At 39.2% G+C, this 15,223-nt stretch overlaps 1 protein-coding gene and 1 long non-coding RNA gene across 2 annotated transcripts in view; both read left to right on the top strand.

The window, feature by feature from the left end:
- Window positions 1-15,223, top strand: part of ctnnd2a (catenin (cadherin-associated protein), delta 2a) — a 327,752-nt gene that overhangs the window by 225,791 nt on the left and 86,738 nt on the right. The window lies entirely within an intron of this gene.
- On the top strand, window positions 1,338-1,665 carry LOC115411361 (uncharacterized). Its single transcript, XR_003934199.1, has 2 exons — window positions 1,338-1,398; window positions 1,515-1,665. It is a non-coding gene; the product is annotated as an uncharacterized LOC115411361 (long non-coding RNA).

Below are 15,223 nucleotides of genomic sequence, written 5' to 3'. Positions count from 1 at the left end.
TAATCTGAACAAAGAATTTATTATTAATTTAAGTCTGAAGTCCTTTTGAAATCTAAATGTAACTTTGGAGATGTCATAAGAACCACAAAGGCACCCTCAATTTAATTTTAATTTAATTCATTCTTTATTTGGAGGGACAGTGTATATTTCAACAAATGTAAACATGCCCAAATAGCTGAGGGCAGATTTTCATTGGTAGTCCTTTTGCCTTTTGTTAAAAAAGCACAGTACAGGACCAGGGCCATTGAACACATTGAATCAATGGTATGGTGGGGACTACCTAATTTTCTGTGGTAAAGAATTCCACTGATGTGATGCTCTAATTGAAAATACAGCCTGACTGAAGCAGATTTTCTCAGTAGGATTCTGCAGTGTCCCCTTGCTGCCCCTCTAGTTACATTAGCTAATATATGCACATGTTCTTAATTTATAGGTTAGTATCAACAGTAACCTGATTGCTTATTCATAAAACAAACAAGAAGAATGTTGGCTTTAAGTCATGCTTGTTACTGCAACAAAACACTATATCTTTTGGAAAGGCCTGATTTTCTGACCATGTACTGTACATAGGGTTTTTAAAAGGGTGTATGATGTGATTGACAAAGTACTTGGAAAGTAGGGATCTTAGCCATCTGTGTCCAATGGCCTTCCATCTCATAATCCTCCGACTGTAAAGTCCAAATTGACGGTCAAACACTTTAGAGTGATAAAGTTTGCATTACCGTCCTTTGTGGCTTTGGATCGGCCCTTACAGCACACTAATATAGACTGACCTTTAACTGACTGACATTCAGACATTAAGTGGGTAGAAAGCAGAAGCTATTTAGCATGGCCCAGTAGCTGGGCGTCAAATGGAACCTGTCAGTAGACGTTAACACACACACATTCAGACATGCACACAACAGAGTGTGAAAAAAATGCCTTGATAATGCCAAGATGGCAAGATCAGAGCAATATAGTTCAGACAGTTGACATATGCAAGGGCACAGTATGCACAGGATGTATGCATGTATAATTTTGTGCAGTTTATTGTCTTTATGCACGCAGCATGATAAAAAAATAATGAGAAAAGCCCTGTCTCTTCCTACAGTTATCTCTTATTTTGGATCTTTCCATGGCATTTATTTAGAGATGAGTGTTTGTCACCTTAGCCCCCATTTATCCTGCTCTTTATGGTTTTAGTCTAGCTTCCCCACTACCTTTTGACAAGAGACTGTACTTTAGGGTGTGTCTTAAAAGTACCAAAAAAAAAGCAAATAATTATTTTAAATGGGCCAGCCTGTAATTATGTTCCTTTTGGTCGAAAAAAAACCTGCCACATAAATTTTATTTTAGCCCATTTTAGGCCATTTCCACTGTATTTAATGGTGCTGCAGTTGGATGTTATTTTGGTTATGTGTATACTTGTGTACGCAATGGATGTTGTTTGTTCCTTTATTACTACAAGCAATAAAGAGAAGGCAAGTATGGTGAAAACCCTAACAACAACAAAGGCTCTGGTAGATCCACCAGAGACTGTCAGTGGCAGTGGACAACATCATGTCTAAACCCATGAGCCATTTCATCACCAACAACAGCCTTCATCTGTTCACTTTCTACAACATACCTCAAGCTGTTTTTGACATGAATCCAAAAGACTGGTCTGATGTAGAGGTGTTTGTAGCTGCCAAAAGCATTGTTCAGAATCTCAAAGTTGTCGATGATTGTGCAGAGAGGGCTGTAAATCTGACTCAGGATTTTAACCCTGTCCTCACTAAACAGGAAGAACAGCGACAGTACCTGCTGCAAGTGGCTGAGGCCCACAGGCACCAGTAGTAAGAGAAGCCCACCTAAAAATGAGAACAACTGCAAATTTCAAGTTGAAACATTTTGAAAATTACACTAATTATGGGGCACAAAATAATTATCAACTTGATAAAGCTATTTTATTCAAATATTTGTACATATCCAATTATTACAGTGTAAAACATCATAAAGTCAATACATTTAGCTTTATGTAAACTAAGCTTGCTGTGCGGCACCACTTAAACAAATAGTACGACTATAGAATTTTAAGAAGAAAAAAAAAAGAAAGAAAAAAAAAAGAATTTTACAAAACATGTTTTTTCATCATTTGGAACATTTTTGGGGGGTGACCCATAAAAAAATCCAAACTTGATTTTTAAGACACCCCCTAGTGTACTTAACATGAAAGTTAAAAAGAGGATAGAAAGAAAGATGGCATGTTGAGGGAGGGGGAAGGGGAGGGAAATAAAAAGGTGACTCATGGAAATGTTTTTGTAACGGGGGATTCTCTGTGCTAAAGTGAGCGCCATGAGTTTGTGTGGGCAGTTTGACGGATTAACAGATGTGTGCTTTGGTGTGCGTGTGTGTGTGTGTGTGTGTGTGTGGGTGTGTGTGTGTGTGTGTGTGTGCGTGCGTGCGTGTGTGTGTGAGTGAGAGAGAGAGAGAGAGAGAGACAGAGGTAGGTGTTGTTTTATGTGGTATGTGCTATATCTTTAATGTCAAGGCATGTTTCTGACCTCTGTAGTAAATGTGCAGCTTTGATGTGTATCTGCCACTGGATGGATCCCTTTCACAAATGTATGTGTATATATGAAACACCTCACACTGGTAATATCCAGCCTGACCTTATCAGTGTAATTTTCACATGGCAGAATAAATCTGGGTAATCTGTGAGTTGTGTGACATACATGGACACACAAAGTGACAGTGTGTGAGGTGAGGCATGAACACGCACACATGTACGAGCTTCTTTCTCATTAACATCGTGACAGTAAAAATAGCTCACCTTTCTTGTTTGTCATTTAGAGGCCGGAGCATGCTCGTTGACATGATTGCGTCTTGGCTTGAAAATCAAGAGACAATGGGGCAGTAATTTTTCAGCAAGCGCTTGTTCATCCACATCCACCGGCTTAATCTTCAGTCTGCGCTTTGATTGGCTAAGTGTAGTGGATGAGGTTTTGATTGGTCAATTTTTTCACTTGTCTTCCATCACTGCTAAAATTGGAGTGGCTCCTCGCTGTCTTCACAGAGCATTCGGCTGATGGTGTTTCACTGAGGTCAGGTCTTTCATCAGCCTGTCTAAGGTTTACTGCTGTAACTCTAAAATCTGAATACAATTTTTACTCCAGTACTGAATCTATTATTTATCATGTGGTGAAAAGCAGGAGTCTTCTACTGCCCTGATGTCATGAATTGAAAACCATCATAATCAGCCAAAATCTGCAACTGTCTCGTATTACAGCCAACTGTGCCATTTTTCCTACTTTGTGAGCCTCCATCAGTCATTACAGTGATTGCAACCATTTCAGTCAACTTACAAATGTATTACTTTACTGCTGCTAAATACGTTTTTATTGTATGTGCAGTATTTTGTGATTTTGTATTGTGCTTTAATCTTACTTCGGATACAGCGGACTACACAGCTCAATCTTAATGAGCGTGGCATGTGATATGTTGTAATGGTCTAGGTCACCTCAGCGTCTATTGGCCCTTCTAATGAGTGTTTGACTGAGTGTATGTTTCACTGGCCTATTGTTTGGCTGTGTAAACATCCCATAATTGCACTCTGTAACAGGGGAATAGTGCCACCGGGTTGAAAATTACCGATCAGCAAATGCAGGATAATAGCTGCATGAATATGTGTGTATTTTTGCCTCTTTATAGATATGAGTTCAGGTGTGTTCAGTGCATATGCAAAATTCAAGAGTGTGTGCACGTGTGAGTATGAACGTGTGCAGCCTTTATTGAATATTTACGTGCAAAAGAGTGCATGTGTGTATATATTCAATAAGCAGTGTATATGCATATGTGTTCACACCATTGTGTGTGCGTGTATAAATGAACACCTGTCTGTCAGCTTAATGCCCTATTCGATTAGGCCGCTGATTCTGTGTGTTCAGCCAATTGCAAGGACTAGTGCAGGCGTTTGCGTTTTCCTTACCCTGGCAAATCGCTCCATGGCTTCGCACATTAATGTTCCCCTTCACCAGCCACGCCCATGCCACCCCACACACATGCACACTTTTTTTTTCTTCACATTTTAAAATACATTCACTCATTAAAAAGCATAGAATGGTCCAATATTCATGAACTGGTGTTATTTTTTCAAATATTTAGCCAAACACGTAGTTCTGTGGACTTTGGAGCAATGAAAGAGAAGACAACATCCACAGAAACACTCAAGACAAAAACACCATATCTGTTATGTGAGTTTCTTGGATTTGATATACTTTGCATAATCTTTCCTCCTACTAACTCAAGACTTGTACAAGAACTGTAGATGAAGTGCACTTCTACTTAAAAATCTGAGTTTTTTTACTGGTCCAATAACGACAAAGCAGAAGAAGATTTTTAACCTCATCAAAGAAATTTGGGCTACTCACTGTTCAGTGAAGAACCGTAATTATTTTGCCAATCAGTGTGAGTAGTTTTTTATTTATATACTGCTACCTTGTCTTCACACTGATTAGACAAAGACTGCACTTATTTTTTTGGCATAAATGTCTAAGAGTGCACTGTGCAGTAATTCAATATAATGTAAAATCAAAATATGGCAGGATTTCAGAAGTTCTTTTTGATCCTGCCAGACATAGGGTGCATTTCATCAGCAACTCTTCCTCCACCATTGTCTAATTCAACACCTCTCATCCCTCTCAATCAGTCTTTTTTTTCACATTTATTCAACCTCCTGAGCCTCCTATTCCCAGCTGGAAGATGCCACATAGAAAGAGTATTGATTTGTCCCTTTGTCTGTGTGGTTGCAGCATGGGCTCCAGATGGAAGGGGGAGGGCAAAAAAACAAAAAATAAAACCGGAGGGTGATAGGTGCAGACAAAAGAAGGAGTAGAAGATGGTGAAAGTAACATGTGGCCTCTCTGGGTGCTCATACTGGAGTGATGAGCTGAAGAAAAGAAGCGATCTACTCTTCCTCTATCCTTAGATTCATCATTTCTCCCCTTAGTGCTCTCTGCAACAAATTCTACTCATGCTCTTATTCATGGCTCCTCCAAGTCTCCTCTCCTCTACTTTTCATGTCTGGCTTTCTCTTTCTGATTTACCTTCTGTGTGGAATCAATCCTGCTAGCTCACTTTTCTATTTGCATGGAGAGAGGTTTTCTGTGATTACTAGAGTCATTTCCATTTGCCCATCAGTAACTGGGGAGCATAATAGTAGGAGGATAGTGACAGAAAAAGAGGTGTTTTCATTGCAGCTGACTCACTGCAGACTTTTTTTTTTTGTACAACTGTTTATTTCCAGACTGGTTTCATGCTACTCTCGATCATCTATGCATTGGTCTGCCCAAGTATTATGAGCAACGCCCTCCCCCCTTCTCTTTCTTTTCTCCCACTTTCATTGATCCCATTTTCTTTGGCAACCGTGATCCTCATATATATTTTTAGTTTAAGAAAAGGGCACGTACAAAACACGCTATGCTTTGAGGGGACATGTACGCTGAATCTACATCGAATAACAAAGAAAGCCCATGGCATGGATACCACTCCGTTGATTAAATTTGTATTTATTTTTCTCAAGTAAGTTCAAGGTAAATGCCATTTATAGTCACAGAAAAAATAAGACCATCAAAAGTCATCAAAAACAATGGTTATGTAATCAAGTACTAACTCCTGTGTGGATCATGTGACCAAAACAGACAGAAAAGTAAATATGGACTGCCTAAAAGTGCTGTTTTTGGCAGTACAATGCCATAGATATTTGATGTAAGAACTGAATTGATTTTGGTTATTATCAAGAAAACCATGGAAAATGGTTAGATATCAGCTCTGAAATTAAACTGTTATGAGCTAAATTTGTTGTTATCGTTATATTTGTCCAAACAAATGTATATTTAGTTGTACCAGGCATTAAAATGAACAAGAAATTGAAGAAACAAGGGTGGTCTAGTAATTTTTTTCCGCGTCTGTATGTGCCATTCTGGAGGTGGTTTTTGAACACATCCCACTGACAGAAATTTACTTAGCAAGTATTTTCAAAGGGGTGTCATTATATATTCCATGTTCTTACTAATACATGCAAAACACATTTCTAATTTAGTGAAACTTTTGAAAGATTTCTGTTATATCATGTGTTTGCCAAGGAGAAACTTACTATATAAGCAGTTGCGAGGAAGGTATATCAACAGCATTGGCAATTTTCCTGGATAGTATCTAAATTAAGTTGCACTTTTTAATTAAAGAGACCAGACTTCTGCACTTAGAGTCAATGTTTGTGCATCTTCACCTGTGTCTTACTCTGACTGCTGTTATCTGTGGAATTGCTGAAGTCTTCTTTTTGTATTGATTTCACCGTTACTAATTGGCCTTACCTGAGGACAGAAAGGGAAGCTTGCACACATGCATGCAAATTTGCAAGAACTCCAATTCTGTGGGCAGGACTATAAAATGTTCCCTGAGCCATATTTCTACTCCTACATGCACCCATTATGTATACTTAAAGATTCAATGTGTACAATTTCGGAGGATTTAAAGTGATCTAATTGCAGGAATTGACTATAATACCGATTTATGTTTATGTTAGATATGATATATAGTTGAAAGATAGAATATCTGTGCTTTTGGTAATGCTGTAGGAGTTGAAATCAGGGAGAAAACACTAGAGTCATTTTGGTCTGAATCATAAGACTAACTATACAGTTGTGCTCATAAGATTACATACCCTGACAGAATGCGCACGGGACATTCTTGGATGTTCCAACATGACAATGACCCAAAACACTAGGCCAAGTCGACCTGTCATTGGCTACAGCAGAAAAAAGTGAAGGTGAAGGCGTGGCCATCTCAGTCTCCTGACCTCAGTATCATTGAGCCACTTTGGGGAGGTCTGAAAGATGCAGTTCATGCAAGAAAACCCAAAATTTTAAAGGAATTGAAGATGTTTTTCCAAGAAGAATGGGTAGCTTTACCACCTGAGAAAATAAAGTGCCTCATCCACAACTTCCACAAAAGACTTCAAGCTGTCAGTGATGTTAAAGGGGCCAATATAGGGTATTAAGAACTGGGGTATGTAAACTTTTGATCAGGGTCATTTGGATAGTTTCTGTTGTCAGTATGAGTTAAAAAGAGCAAACACATTTGTTTGACAATAAATGGCTTCACCCAACCACTAGCCACAAGTGAAATAAAAGTTTTTTATTATCATTCATATTCTCTGAAAAATGGCCAAAGAATCATAAATTCTGCTCGGGTATGTAAACTTATGAGCACAACTGTAAATGTAGACTACCTGATGCGATTTCACATTACTGTGGAAAAAAGACGACACTTTTCCATGTTTCTGTCGAAGCACAGATGCCACTTAATAGAGCAGCGAGTAACGTCTGATTGAATCGGATCAAAAATCAGCAATTACAGCTGTCAATCACATATTTCACCCCTTACCTGTCAGAAAACACCTGTGATTAACAAAGGTCGGCATCATAAGGTGGATTCTCTACACCTACTCCACAGAAGTAGGATGAATTCTTGTTTCCTGTTATCACTTTTACTGAAGGGTAATGATGGGATTTTTGCTTAATAATGCCAAAAACTGTAAAACAGTGCAGCTTTAACTTAGAATTTAAAATAAACATTTATGATTACTGTCATGTTTCTACAGTATCCCAGGTGGCATCAGTCTATAACAGGGGTGTCAAACATATGGCCTGTGGGCCAAAATTGATCCACTAAAGGGTCCAATCTGGCCCGTGGGATGAATTTGTGAAGAATGTCTAGAATGTCTTAGGACAAGAAAGTGCAATTTTAATAATATCTCTGTTACTAAATGTTTTGTGTCTCTGAAGATCCACTTTAATCTGAAAGTTGTTATGCACATTTGTAGACATGATATTGTTAAAATTGCACTTATTTTTCTTAAGACATTTCATGTTGTTTATGGTGGTTCATGTTCACATTTTTTAAAGGATATTTTGTAGGTGTAAACATTTTCATAATGTAATTTTACTTTTTTTCATCCTTAAACATAGAGAATAGTGTGGATTTGATGTTATTTATAGAGTGTGTGATCCTTTTACAGATCCATCCCACTTGAGATCATATTGGGCTGTATGTGGCCCCTGAACTAAAATGAGTTTGGCACCTCTGGTCTATAACATTTCACTGTGGACCACAATTATTGTCAACTAAACTTCAGAACAGACAAAACAAACACTGGCTCTGATAAAGGCACTTTATACACTGAACCTTTAACAATTCAAACATTTTGTAATAACATCATTGACCAAAGTAAAACAAATAGAGGGATAGCAGTGAGAGAGGAAAGGTTGGAAATGGCAGAACATATTTGGTTTATTTTAGAGTCAATATTTGAGAAAGTAGCACCTCTGTCAAAGTCAACGTCTCATTCAGCTCCTTCAAATTTACTGGACAAATTTAAGTCAGTTTTTTTTTTTCTCCCCTCATTTCTACTTTCTCATCCTGCCTCTCTCTGCCTTTATATACATTATCGACATTGAATATAGTCTCTGTCACTACCTCCAGCTTTGTCTCCTTCCCTCTCCCTGTCCCTGTCTCCTCTCCACGTCAAACCAGTGATGAAGATTGATGTTTAGGTCCTAATTAGCATCTGCTTTGGTATGCACAGTGCCGGTCCGTCCATCCCTGACCCTCCAATCAGTTAACAGACATGACAGGCCTTGTCCAATCAGATTAACGCCAGCGGGACACGCATCCTGTGTGGAGCTGTCAGTCCAGATGCATTGTGGGTCCTTCTGATGGATGTGATTTGGGGCTGGGAGACCCAAATTACGCACCCCTAGTTTCTGGAATAGTGTATCAAAGCTAGACAATTAGATAAACATACAACTTCTGTATGCTATAAATGTATTTTTTTTTTACATTATTACTAAGTAGTTTTACTATTACGTATTACATATTCACACAGCATTGCATTAGTTCTGTCTATAGCCATAATTTTCATGCTGAATTTGGAATACAGGTTAATTATATTAGAAACAAGGTTGGTAATCAGTACAAGTTTGGCTAAAAAATATGTTTAATCACCACTGAGGGAATATGTCTCAAATCAATTTTGTTACTTCATATTGAAACTGCATGTCTTATTTCCTCCATCCACACTTGCAGGTTCAAGGATACTGGGAACACAGCGATGAATGATGCAACAAAATGAAAATGTATTCTTGTCACACATGCCTCCACCCTAACCTTCAACCTGCCTATATCAGGCAGCGCACCTGAAAATTATTCACAGCAATCAGCTGCTCTCTGCGAAAATCAGCATTGTTAAACAGGAGGCATCAGTGTTTGTGTCTGTGTGTGCATGTTTGTTTTAATGTCCACTTCGCTGTATTTGCTGTATGTAGATGACCCTTATTTTCTAACCTTGTGTCTATGTTTGGGCACGGCAATCTGTATCACGTTGGAATTTCAGATTGAAGTCCAGCTGTCTGGACATGAAAAGAGAAGGAGATGAAGAGAAGTTTTATAAAAAGACCAAAACCCTTTGATAATCCTTGTATTTTCATGTGTAGTATGCTTCTATCACTTTTTGCCTCCATCTTGTATGTGTGTGTGTGTGTGTGTGTGTGTGTGCCTGCATCAAAGCCCTACCATCACACAACAATCTTTTCCTCTGTCCCAGTTATATCATTCGATCTCTGCCTACACCTCCCGTTCTCACCAACCCCCTTGCCACCTGCCTTTATTCTCAGTATGTCACACTGCTATGCAACCATACCTAGTGCTTCCATTGAAAGTTTTTCGCTGCATCACGCCTCCGCATGCCTTAGGAAATAGCAGTGTAACCCATCTAACCAGGAACACAGAAGTTTGTGTGGCTATAGTGCTGCCTAATTTCTTACAGCCTGGTGTGTATGTGTAGCCCAGTTAAAAATGGCAACAAACTGACAAATTTGCACATGAGGATTTTTACCATGACATACAAATAATAAAGTTCCATAGAGAATATAGTACTTAAGTGGCAAGCATATTGCAAATTCCTCAAAAGCTGTGTGGGTATTTAGTGTGAACCCTGCAGTTTTGTTGGCAGTGCTTCTTTGATTAGTCCTCCCTTTTGTGTGCTGTATTTCTCTCTCTCTGTTTGCATCCTGCTGTTTCACATCATTGGCTTGTCACCTGGCAGTGTGTCTAGCAGGCTGTAGCTCTCATTAGCACCTGTGTGGACATGACTGGCATGTCATCTGAGGGCTGTTCTCCTTGTCTCTGTCCTTTTTTTTTTTTTTTCCATTTCTCCATGTTTTTGTTGCACCACAGTTTGCATCAGATCCTATACAGTTTCCTTACTTACTCTCCTCGTTCAGATTCTCGCTCAGTGTTTCTCCCAGTCTCCCCCTTTTTCTTCCCTGCACTGTTCCTCTGTCTCTGTCTCTCTCCCTACCAGGGGTTTTTAATTAATGGCGAGCCATGATGCTTATCTTATCAGCAGATCACTCTGCTTTCTATTAACTACACTGACAGAGCTGGGAGGCAGTAGAGGATGGATGACACACACACACACACACACACTCATGCACATTAACACAGTTACATACATACATATATACACTGAAGTACAGACACAGATGAATATGAATAGACTTGCAAGTGCATGCACACACACACTCAGAGACTCAAACTCACACAGAGACAAACAGGCACACAGGCAATTGTGTCCACATAAACACACGTCATGATCCTATCTTAATCTTGCCACACACTCGCACAAATACACACACACATAAACAAACAAACTGCCCTGATGCTATCTGGCTGTGTGATTTAAGAAGCGTTGTTTGAGGGTCTCTCCTCCTAAATCCCCTAAATGCCTTGGGAATCCCTCCCTCTTCCTCCCTCTCTCTATCTCTCCTCTACCTCCCTCCTTCAGTCCTGCTTTCTGGCTGAATGAACACTTATCATTCGGCAGATAAAGAGCCGTCCACGCTGGAGCTTGCTTTATCTTCGAGAGCCATGTTTACTCCCTGTGAACACTCTGCTTTTCACAGATGTTTCATAGACCGCATTCAGTTGATCCGACAGAGATGAGAGCTCTGTGTCGAGGCTTCATTTTCTGGTGAAAAACTTCAGACACACATCCTCACACAATTCTCCACCTCATCAATTTTGACTCGGCATGCAGGTCAATTGTCCCATATTTACCACATTTTCATGTCTGCTGCCGCTGAGCTGGGCGGGAAAATAAACCAACTGTTTTCACAATAGCTTGATGGGCATTTTGGCACACAACGATGAGCACGAAACAAGAAACAACTAAATCAATTTTCAAACACCACAATCAATTGCGGGTGCTACATTTTAACATCGGTGTCTTCAGATCGCATTGAAAGTTGACAGTTTTCTGAGAGCAGTAAGAAGAAAGACAAAAAAGAACTAACACAGAAACAAGTCATATAATAGTTACAGGAGAAAATATTACAGTTGATGCGGAGACATATCTTTGCGCGTGCACACACACACTCAGTCGCCCACACTTTCTCGCACACTCATAATTTCCTCATTTGGGGAACCGTAGCAAAACAATTATCAGCAGGGGATAATACAATAAAGGAGACCATTTCCTGGGTATTACCAAGGGACAAAACATTTATTTCACTTTGTCCAGTGCACTCATAGGAGTATAAACTCCTAATGGCAGAAAGTATAGAACATAACTCACACCACTCACATTGCAGACAGCATGCAGGCTGTAGTAGTGCTGTGCTCTGCAAATCTTTTTACTTCTTTTTCAAAGATTAAAAAACTGGAAACTTTTTCTGTGCGTGTATCAGTTTGTAGTTTTACTACATTCCCAAAATATTACAATCATTGACATGGTCTCTACCACAATTAAACTTTATTTCATATGTGTTTATCTGAAGATACTGCTGTACTGTGAGTTCATCATACAATACTGCGTAAATGTATTAGGCCAACATTAGATTTGTTGGTTTAGTAAAGTTATAATGACCACACATACACATTTCTCAAAATGCAGTCTGGCTTTTTTTTCCTTTTAAACCCTTTTGTATCGATGTTTTTTGGGTTTTTTTTTCAATTATTATTATTTTATTTTTTAAAATCACAGATGTGCACCCCAGCATTCCTATTCTGGGAGTTTAGTTCTGAATTGTGTATTGTAAAAACTGCGTCTTTGGAATTGCTGAAGGAGGACCAATCATCCTTATTTGTATTGTCTGAGGAGTCACAGACGTATCGCTGTGAGATTCAGTTGTAATTTTCAGATGAATGGATGAGAATGGTGAATTGCTATGTGAATAAATATGTGAACCATGGAAAATACCAATAAAAACAGAACTGAAAGAAATAAAAACAAAAATAAAAAAAGATGCAATCTGGATATATGGGAAGTATATACAGCAGTAAAGACAAAAGTCTGAAGGGAGAAACAGCTTCTATAAACTGAAGATGCAGTTTTTAGTGTGACAATATGATTTTTTTAATATCAGGTTTTATTCAGCACATGTCAGATGGTTCTAACTGTTTGTGCTGCTTCTTGTCATGGGGTCAGGGGTTACACTAAATAGTGACTTTAACCTTTAGAACCCATTTAGCTCCAGTTTTGTTTGTCTTTTAAAGCTGTGCATATATTCCCTGTATTTTACTGAAGAAAAGAGAATGAGAAATAAATATGTATGCTCATTTCAACCCTGCAAAAACATCAAAGCTAAAGGTGGCCTGACACTTTTGCCCAGTACTCTACAGTCTATAGAAAAAATACTACTTGCTAGTGCTGGGCAATATGGCCTAAAAACAAATCTCAGGTTTTCTTATGAAAAACTTGATTTTCTATTTGATTATCATCCCCCTACTTAAAAGAATACAAGTGCAGACTGCAAATATTTTGAAAGAACATTAACTTTATTGTTTTCAGTTTAAGTGCATTAAGACAAACTTAAAAAAAAAAAAAAAAAAAAAAAAGCAAAAGCAGTCATTGTTTTCAACAAAGGGACACCATGCACCCTCACATATTTTACAGCGAGGATTTGACTGTTCCATATCTGATGGCGTGAATCAAAACCAGTTCCAAACGACGGAAGTCATAGAACCGTTCTTGGGAATAAGCTGCTCTCTACCGATGGCTGTCTCTGCCATGTTGTGTGTTGTGACTCTGTGATTCACATGGAGGAAGGGGAGGGAGGGTTCGAGCTCACAGAACTACGGGAACCCAGAAGGATATGTTGTTGACGAATTCAAAATACCTATAGTTTTTGCATGAAAAGAAAATCATTCATTATCTGAACCCGCTTTATCCTCACTAGGGTCATGGGGGTCGCTTGGAGCCTATCCCAGCTATTTACGGGCGAAGGCGGGGTACACCCTGGACATTTAGTCAGTTCATCGCAGGGCTGAACATATAGAGACAAACAATCACTCTCACATTCACACCTATGGGCAATTTAGATTAACCAATTAACCTATCAGTGCATGTCTTTGGATGGTGGGAGGAAGCCGGAGTACCTGGAGAGAACCCATGCAGACACGGGGAGAACATGCAAACTCCACACAGAAAGGTCCCACCCCTGTGGAATCGAACCCAGGACCTTCTTGCTGTGAGGCACGCGTGCTATCCACTGCACCACCATGTTGCCCAAAAAGAAAATTGATTTTCTAAAAATTCAACTCGATGTGATCTACAAGTTTGATTTTTTTGAATAAATCGAGTTTTTTCCCAGCCTTACTATGTGCTATACATTTATTGGATCTCTTATTACCTCCGCCAAGGAGGTTATGTTTTTGCCAGGGTTTGTTTGTCTGTTTGTTTGCTTGTTTGTTTGTTTGTTTGTCTGTCCATTAGTGTGCAACGTAACTCAAAAAGTTATGGACAGATTTGGATGAAATTTTCAGGGTTTGTTGGAAACGGGATAAGGAAGAAATGATTAAATTTTGGTGGTGATCGGGGGTGGGGGGGTCCACGGGGGGGGGCACTGATCGTTAGTATGCAACATAACTCAAAAAGTTATGGACAGATTTGGATGAAATTTTCAGGGTTTGTTGGAAATGGGATAAGGAGGAAATGATTAAATTTTGGTGGTGATCGGGGGTGGGGGGGTTCACGGGGGGGGGCCACTGATCAGCCTTGGCGGAGGTCTGCACTCTCCGAGTGCTTCTAGTTGGTCTTGTTATTGTAAGGTTTTCAGATTCACTCATGTCATATGGGTGTTTCCTTATTTTTTTATATATACAGTTTGTACCAAAATTTCTTCAATGGCACCTGTTTAACCTCCAAGCTTCATCTTTACTATTAATCATTTCAGTGACTTTTTAGCAAGTTGGCAAACAAGGAAATCAGTGACTAGTTTATGTAACTCCTCACCCACAACATTTCTGAAGCCTTCTCATTCACACTTTGTCATTTTGTCATTTTGATATATCATAAGAGTATAAGTGAATTGCTCTGGGTGTGTCAATAGAGACAACGCATGATGTTATTGGATGGCTTTCAGATAATCTCTTATGTATCCCTGAAATGTTTTGTTAAAGTACTAAAGGAATCAAAGCATCTCTGCCTTTTGCTCTGCAGAGAGTTTGGGTGGAGAGATCCGGAGCTGCCAGAGGTGATCCAGATGTTACAGCACCAGTTCCCATCAGTGCAGTCCAATGCTGCTGCGTACCTACAGCATCTCTGCTTCGGAGACAACAAGATCAAAGCTGAGGTTTGTATGTGCTTGTGTGTGTTTGGTTTGTGAGTCTTAGGTGTTGTGTGAATATTTGTTTTAAGTTACTGTAGCGAAGCGAATGATTGAAACCTAGACATTCATAACTTCACAAACCTTCCTTCAAGCTGTTGTCAAAGTGGCTCATTGTGTTTTGCATTTTCCTGGGGAGGTTTGCAAGACTTAGTGCATTAACTTAACCAGTTCCACACTGATGTTCTGCATGATAAAGCGTACTGCAATCTCTGTCCCTAAGCTGTGCCTTCTATTAAGTTGTATCTATAGTGGCAATAAAGTTCAATTAGTCCCAAAGTCACAGATTTGTTTTTCAAAAGCAATTTTGGAAAGCCCCTATGGAACGCTCTAATAAACCCTTTAAAAGCTTAGTGGCGCTCTAAAACAGTGGCAGTGGCATGTGCAGTCACTCTCATAAAATTCTGTTCTTTCTCTTTCACATTTTTTTCAATGCAGACACGTACACATATTCCTCTCTTCCCGTATTGCCCACAGAATCAATTTACAGGTTTGTGCAGGCGAAGGCATTGATGACTTTTTCATGAAATTAATTTCAGTAG

Source organism: Sphaeramia orbicularis, chromosome 20 (genome assembly GCF_902148855.1).
Source record: "Sphaeramia orbicularis chromosome 20, fSphaOr1.1, whole genome shotgun sequence".
In the NCBI taxonomy this organism is placed as follows: Eukaryota; Metazoa; Chordata; class Actinopteri; order Kurtiformes; family Apogonidae; genus Sphaeramia; species Sphaeramia orbicularis.
Note: the sequence above shows the minus strand (reverse complement) of the source record. Positions and strands in the feature narration are given on the sequence as shown.